Genomic DNA, 8413 nt, shown 5'->3' with positions numbered 1-8413 from the left:
TAGAATTTTGAAAACTGTGTTCAGCGATGAAAAAGGAACTAGAGTTGGTCCACATGAACTGGCTGTGCAGAAGGAGTCAGGTGTTGCACATGTGACTCCAGTTGTGCCGATGTTGTTTAGCAATCCAAAAAAAAGTAAAGGTTATAGTGGCCATAAAGGTAATTTATAGAGTGGCAGAGCCAGTTCAACACAAATAAAAAAGCTACTATCTCGACACTGTGGCCATTTATAATGGCATGTTCAAACAATATACAGTGGCCATAAATCAATAAATGTGCACACACACACATCCGTGAACCTAACTAGATGAATAGATGGCTTATAGTTTGGTTTCCATTACAGCTCCTAATCGTCGTCCAGGCAACGTGGTCATGGAGAAATGATGGCTCATGGGTAACAGTGAGGTGGGATCCTGTGAAGGCCATGCACAATGAGTCCGCTGTACTGGGGTACAAAGTGAGGTGTGTAAAGAAGTGTGGTGTGTGTGTGTGTGTGTGTGGTGTGTTGTTGTGTGTGTGTGTGTGTGTGTGTGTGTGTGTGTGCGCGTGTGCGTGGTGTGCGTTGCGGCGTGCGTGCGCGTGTGTGCGCGTTGTGTGCGGTGTGCGTCTGTGTGTGTGTGTGCGTTTGAATCAGTGGCGGCATAAAAGTGACAACAACTCGCAATGCACTATTGTAACATCTTGTATTGGTCAAACTTGGATTTATTTATACTACACATTGGCTAATTATTAATAAAGGCTTCTAGGCTCTTAGCCTCATTATAGAAATGTGACCATCATTTTATTTTTCGAATGAGTCCTCTTCTCAAAACTCTAAACCTCAATCTCAATTTTTTTGAGCCAAGGAGCAGGGCCCCCTATACGATATTGTATAAAATGTAAATGGACTGTTCTTATGTAGCGCTGTTTATTATTACACCCCGAAGGCACAGGAACTCAGGGCAGGGATTGAACCAACAACCGGGTGTTGCCGTACCATGAGCCACAGCCGCCCCTGAAATGAAGTTGCATATTAAAATGGGACCTACAATAACATGAAGTCGGCCTAAAGCTTTATAACCTTTTTGCTTTTTTTTGCTATGAAATAAAATTATTGGCTTGACTTTATAAATCATTTTTAAAGTTACAGTGGCAGAAGGAATCTTTAACAATTTACTGTATAGTGGATGGCTCTCCTAGTGACTACCTTCCTACAATATAGGCCAGTAAGCCTATTATCAGTGTGGATTTATATTGCCAATATATATTGGAAATGTTAAACATTTTAATTTAAAAAAAACTTTCAAAAATGAAAGGAAGGGTACCTGGAGAGCTTCTCAGTCGGGTGTCTACGTCCCTTTGCTGCCTCTCATTCCCCCCTCTCTGTCTTTTATGTCTTCAGCTGTCTTTTCAAAATAAGGCCGAAAATGCAACAACAACAAATCTTAAAAAAACAAAAAATTGACAAAATTTGGTGGCCCTCTTGCAGTGACTTGAGAACCCCCTGTGGACCCCCTGTTGAAGACTCTGTTCTAAACTAAATTCGCGAGTTCATGCTGTGATCTGTCTGCTGAGACAGCCCTCATGGGTCCCATTTTACCATTTTCCTTATAAACAGACAAAATGTGTGGCCAAAGTCCTTCATTAGGCTGAGACAGATTCCATATCTGTTAGCATTCAGGCTGCTGGTGTGTGACTCGGGAAACAGGAAATAGTTTGGATGTTGTTTCCGGGGGAAACGGAATTATTAAACAACAATACACAAATGTAGCTGTCAAGATTACGTGATGTCATGTCAAGAATAATAATCATCATGTAGTTTGACAGGAGTACATGTATTCGCTTGCTGATGTTTTGCTTGGATGTGTCAGATCAGTATGTGGTAATCTACTCTACAGTGAGATACGAGAAGCAAATAGATGGTTGTATAACAAAAGAAAGAGTTTATCAGCCGTTGCCAGCGTATGCAGGAGAAAACAACCATCAAAGATAACCACTGGAACAATGGTCCTTTGATTTTAACACAAAACAATGACATTGCAGAAAAGAAATCACTAAACACCACAGGGCAGTGTATTTGTGTGTTTCTGAGCTGATGCTAACTGTAAAGATTCTTCTCTGTTGTAATGTTGAGCTCCGAAACGTTAGACCTGGTGTTCGTGTGGGCAGGTTCTGTACAAACACGAGGGCCAGGCAGTAGTGAAGGTTCTGGACCCCACCAAGACGTCCGTGAGCCTGCCGCTGCCAAAAGACAACGGTTACGTTGTGTTGGAGATTCGGTCTGGGGAGAGGGCGGGGACGGGCCAGCACACGAGATCATCGGTGTCCCGGGACTCCGGGAGAACTACAAAAACATTTATTTATAACCTCATGTGTCCCGGGTCAAATTGACATTATTCAAAACATATATATAAATTGTTGTTTTTAACCAAATTGTCCCACAATAGCATGTTCCATAAAACATTCTTAAATAAATAAATTTTGGGTGTTTATTAAATTAATAGAATTCATTTTTTCCAGACCTCAGATGTGATATTTGCTGCCAGTAAAAATAATGAAATGGTTTCAAAACAGTATCCTAACTAAATCTGTTGAAGTAGCAATAATCCGTCAACAAATTTTCTCAGATTTTTATTAGTCAAATTAGATGTAACTTAGTGCTTTCTAACTTAAAATGAGGCATAATTTCCATTATGATCCCAATTCATTCCATTCATTTCAAACATAAGTGTAAAACTAGTAAGTTGGAATGAAGTTGGCTTAAAGGTGGAACAGAAATCGGTCATAAGTGTATGAAGCTTTACATGATCAACTGAAGACCAACACAAGGGTTAAAATCACCAAATAGGAGTGTTAGACATCTGTACAATACAGCAGGAATGACAGCTTTGAAGCTCCAAAATAGTTATGTGTTCGGCCCTATGATGACATTCAGTGATATCACCCCATGGATGATTATTTATGAAATACTATTAGGATTGGGCAGAAGATAAAGCCTCTATTGTCGCAGTGAACAAAAGAACAAGACTGCATTATTACAGACTCTATTTAATCTGCACATTGTAAAAGTCTGACATAATTATATAGCGTTGCTAAGATTTAAGTTAAAATATCTATGAGTAAGTGAATGACTATGATGAATGACATCTAATAGAACTTTAGTTTTCATGGTATAGGAGGTGCTCAGAGCCTTCTTCAAAAGACTGATTATCAGTCAGTGTTATCGTAGAGATAGGAACATTGGATATCATTAGGTTGACCATGAATGTGTCAGCGGTATCTAAATCAAATTGGGCTAGTAATATTGTCCAGGGTTTATATGGTTAGAAGTATAAGGTCCTTTGTTATAAAGGAATGGTCAAACGGACCAAACTGGTGTTTTTATCTCCTTTTGAGCCAGCGGTCAAGAAAACACTTTTTTTATTACATTTTCAAATGTGTCCAAACACAAGCAACTTTAACCTAAATCTGACAGATTCAAAGTGTGGAACTACCTAACCGCCATTTGAAGCGCACCTTTGCTACTCTGACGTTTTTGATACTTTGGTGCCGGTAGGTACCAACAGGTTCTTAGTCCTACAGACTGTAGTACATATGAACTGGGACATTTGAACCTGAAAGTGATAAGCAGTATGAGATGCAGACTCTGGACTGGGAATATTTGTTAAATCCAGAAACTCTACACTTTTAAATTGACTTTATTGGTGTCTCTCACACAGGAACGGGTATGATGGGGCAGAACAAGGCTCCTCACACTGTCCACTCCCCTCTCCACCTCCTCATGGCTTGGTTCTACTCACTCTGTGTCGTTGACGGGCCTGTGATCTCACAATCTGTGGACCTTTGATTTGAACGGTGGAGCTAAAGTTTCCTGTGTTTTGGTCGGTTGGGTGGTTCCAGTGGTCTGGGAAGGTTGTAGCACGGGATTGGACGGGTGTTAGAGAAAGGTGGGATTTCATTTTTTTTAAATAAAATAAAACAACAAAAAGGTCTTTAAAAAAATAAAAAGTCTGGAGTGTTGAAGGTGGTTGTGTATTTGGTACTGGTGTCAGTCAAACACATGCCTTATGGGGGCCATCACATCTGCTGCTCACGCTCACAAGACTTCAGGTGTAAATTATTCTTAGAAACATGATGTGTATAACTGGTGTACAACAGTACAGTCTTGCATGTGATGGGGGTTGCCTGTTCAATCTGAGAGGAACTTGAATGATAAATATCTGTATTGACCGCTGTGAAGGTCGCATCAAAAATAGCTCTTCAGCATTTTTTCCTGTTTGGTATGTACTGTTGTGTGGTATTGGCACGTTCAAATCCTGATAAAAACGGTACATTTCATAAGCAGCTTTTCAGTCTGGGAAAGCCCTTCGACACTGAAATTGTTTGGAGAACAATGAGATGTCTTGGAATGGTTTGAAATGAAAATTAGATAGCTACATAAACTACTTTAGCCACAACATCCCCATATTTCCATATTTAATCAGGCGCTCTGTTGCTCACAGTGTGAAACACCAAATAGAGTCAGTCCTCGAAGCACTGAAGAACGTTTCTTGTTGATTTCAAGTCCTCCTAAGTCTGTAGGCTTGTCGTGTTTTTGTCTCAGCTGTAATTATAGCAAGCTATAGAAATTTTGTCAGCGGTCCAATGAATGTTTACATTTTCTATTTTTAAGGTCTCATTTATGGGGAAGTAAAATTGGATAGATGAGGGAGTATTTCATTTTGTTTACAGTTTGTGCCTGCATTGTATATGTCCAAATAAAAAATGCTTTTGTCCAGTGTTTATTGGGTTTATTGCAGCAACTTTTAGGCTGGTGGTTGATATGAATTGCCCGCGGCTGCAAGAGATTAAAGAGTTGTCTCCAAAGGTATCAGAGTGCAGATAACGGTGTCATTATATCTTCTATGTAATCCTGTCAGTATCTAAGCTCTGATGAAACCTGTCTGGTTCACTTGCAGTTTACAGGACGGATGTAACCTCCCTTATCAGGTCCGTCAACATGTCAACACCGGACATCAAGTGCTTACGATTTTGTCTTTAACTATTTGTTGGTTGATTTGCTCTGAAATGTTTGCCGTGAACAGTTGAATACTCAATAAGCCTACTGATGCTTTGGGTATCAACAGGTTGGTTTCTGATCAGCAGGGATGTGTTTTATAACTACATCGTGCTAAAAACATAGAAGACAAAAGAAATGTTTTAAAAAAGCCAAATCATTGCGCAAAACAGCTTGCAAGTTGAATTGGAAGGTTCTCTGTCACCCGTAACTCGGGTAGGAGATCCAAAGGAACTCACAAGCTTTAATATTTGAATGGTCTAAACAACCAAATTTATGTGTTTTTTCTGTTTTTACATTTTATATTTGCAAGTTGTTGAATGACACACTACTTGATTGATGGCTTTATTTCAGGTAAAGTGTAATGCTTTAAAGTTTTTCTCTATGTCATTTAATGTATATTATTTTGGAAGGAAATATTTCTATGAACACTGGAAAAGCGAAAAAGTACACCTGAATTTTCACTTTGTATGCTATAGCTGATTGTCATTATTATTATTGCTACATGATCTTTGCTTAGTACAAACGAGATTTAATTTGGTTAAGACTAGTGCTGTCAACGATTAAAACATTAATCGCATCAATGTCATAGTTAACTGCAATTAATCGGCACATTTTATCTATTCCAAATGTACCTTGATTTTTTTGTCCCTTATTTTTTCTCCACTTAATGCCTTATCAACATGGAAAAGTGGATTGACTTTTGCAAAAAAAAAATTATAATGAAAACACATTGGACATGTAGTGAGTGTTTGTAGTGTTAATAATATCTCTCACACAATGTTTCCATCAATTCAAGGGTGAAAAAATTACATTGACGAGGGGGGGTGGGGAATTGGCACAGCTGTGTATTGGCAATCAAGTGGTATTCAGACTGGAAAAAAACACTCAGATCAGTATTGCCAATGGAACCATTTGGCAACTTTTAAAAAGTAAACTTTCCATCCATAATCCATAATCGGCATCCGCGCACTCACATCCCCCTCAAAAGTAACATTACTACTCTTGGCCGGCTCGCAAGGCCCAAACAAGTGTGTACGGGTGCCTGTGTTTGTTCGTTAGCTAGATCCGCTTGGTGTTGTAGTTTTTCTTAAAGGTACTAGTTGTTGCAACCAGTGGTAATTTGGACAGCAAATTCTGATTTAGTCTTTTGAATAACAACAACAGTTAGTTTTGGTCATATTTAGTCTTTTTATCTGAAATTTTAGTCATAGTCTAGTTTTGTCGACAAATATCATAAGAGTTTAGTCTTAGTCTAGGTTAGTAGACCAAATATTAGCAGATTTTAGTCGACTAAATCTACAGGGACTTGTTTCTCCAGAATATCTGGTCATTGGAAGTATCCATCAGTTGTTTTGGAGATGGTATTAAGGTTTGAATATGCAATACAGATAGACACCGATTAATGGTTGTAATACAAAACATGAAGGGTTAGAGGTAACTAACTATGTTAACTGTTGCGCCTGCATTTGCCCCGGTTTTTAAAACAACTCTGCTGCTTCTGCATAGATCAACCTACCCTCAAAGATTCGCTTGATTGGATTTCTTCCAAGCATGTCCCACAAAAAGAGAAGTTCTGATTGGATCTCTCTTCATTAGTCCCTCCCTAACATTTGTCTCTTTTTTATTCGAAGATTAAAGTGTCAGTTATATTTCATTAAGTCTTCGTCCCCATATCTGACTTTTTACTTAGTTTTTATTCAGTTGTCATCCTTGACAAAAGGTTTGCTGACTATTTTTTTTTTGTCATAGTTTTCGGAACAAAAATTAACGCGGGTTGCAACAGCATGTGGAAAAAAACTACAAAGTTGCTAGGCCAAAAAGATATTAATCTTGCGATAAAAAATGGTGTTAATGACGTAATAACGTGTATAACTGGCAGCAATAGTTAACAATAGTTATCATAGTGTTATGATATTCTCAGCTCTGGTCTGATCTGCGTCCATCCACATCGGCCCTACATCATTACTTTATAAATCAAATCGTAATGTGGGTTTGCTGTCGCTACAAATGCTTATTATTTGTTCAAAACAAAATTGTTAAACCGGATGTAAAGCCCATCACTGTATTTCACTCAGAAATATGAGCTTCACACAGCTGCTTGGATCTGCACTAGTTTCACCAGTCAAAGTGGAAAGCTTTCGAAGCCATCAAAGCCAGGTTTTGTGTTTTGTCTTTTGTGTTTGCTCTGTACAAAGTGTTTCTTATGCCTTTAGTATTCATGAAGAGCCATAAGTCATCCCACCACGTCTGGGTGCCCAGTCACTGATGTGTTTCATATGGCTTGCTGAATGCACTGGATAAGTAGCCTTTGGGCCTTTTGGAAATTGTGATTGAATGAGATGTGAGGGAGGGGTGGGAGGGGTGCTGCTTGAAATATGATTTCAATAAACACCTGGGATTGTATTTGACTAATGGGTGTATTTATCACATAGAGTAGTGTTATTGATTAACTCCCAACATACAATAGAGCAACAGACGGTCACATAACGAGATGAGAATCATCTGGTTACATTGTAACCTTGGTTCTCTGGTGGAGCGGACTGTCTCTACCCATACATATTCTTTCTGACAGGGTATTTGGAACTTAACTAAAGGTTCACTATTGTAAAAAGTGGGATTTCTTTTGAGATGTCTTTTTATAAACAGCAGGTCTAATACTGTGAAAGTATCAAAACACTAAATACACAAAGAAATGCACACAGCCTTTACAACTATATATTGTCAGACACGGCTGTAGGTCATTGTAGGACACCAATTGGAAAGAGACAAAAAATGGCAATAAATTAAAAAGGTATTTTTAAGGGTGCACAGATAACTCAGTTGGTGGAGCGGGCGCCCAGTATAGAGGTTAACCTTGACACAGCGGGCCAAGGTTCAAAGCCAACCTGCGGCCCTTTGCTACATGTGTTCCCACTTCTCTCTCCTTCATGTCTTCATCTTTACTGTCAAAGAAGGTCTAAAACAAATAAAAAAGGTATTTATGACCAAAAACAATATAAATTTAAACTAAATACAGGTACTAGGTGGTCTGCAAAAGCGAACAGTCCGCTAGATTAATCTCCCATACTTCACATTGCATCAACAAATTCCTCACAAGTTGCCAATGACGCAACACAAACATGCCAAACTTGTCAATATGTCATCTAAGAATATGTCAAACGAGCTTTCAGTTCTAGAATCCTGAGGTCATTCCATTTGGAGGCGACACCAGCAAATCGTTTTCATCTGAAGCGAGTCCTCTATCCCCCGAAAACTTGATCACCTTCACAGCCCTTTGAGGACCTCTCTCCAGTATTGCTCCTTCAGTTTTAGTAAAGATGAGTCACAGTCATTGATACATTATACAGATATAGAGAAATATCCTTCTTAATAATTA

The 8413-nt window shown here is 38.8% G+C and overlaps 1 long non-coding RNA gene across 1 annotated transcript in view; it reads right to left on the bottom strand.

The window, feature by feature from the left end:
* The window catches only part of LOC116687655 (uncharacterized), a 14498-nt gene extending 9271 nt beyond the window's left edge, over window positions 1–5227 (bottom strand). The window contains exon 1 of the long non-coding RNA XR_004331607.1: window positions 5103–5227. This is a non-coding gene — a long non-coding RNA (uncharacterized LOC116687655). The remainder of the gene's footprint in view (window positions 1–5102) is intronic.
* Between the last annotated feature and the right edge of the window lie 3186 nt (window positions 5228–8413).

This window comes from Etheostoma spectabile, chromosome 4 (genome assembly GCF_008692095.1).
Source record: "Etheostoma spectabile isolate EspeVRDwgs_2016 chromosome 4, UIUC_Espe_1.0, whole genome shotgun sequence".
In the NCBI taxonomy this organism is placed as follows: Eukaryota; Metazoa; Chordata; class Actinopteri; order Perciformes; family Percidae; genus Etheostoma; species Etheostoma spectabile.
Note: the sequence above shows the minus strand (reverse complement) of the source record. Positions and strands in the feature narration are given on the sequence as shown.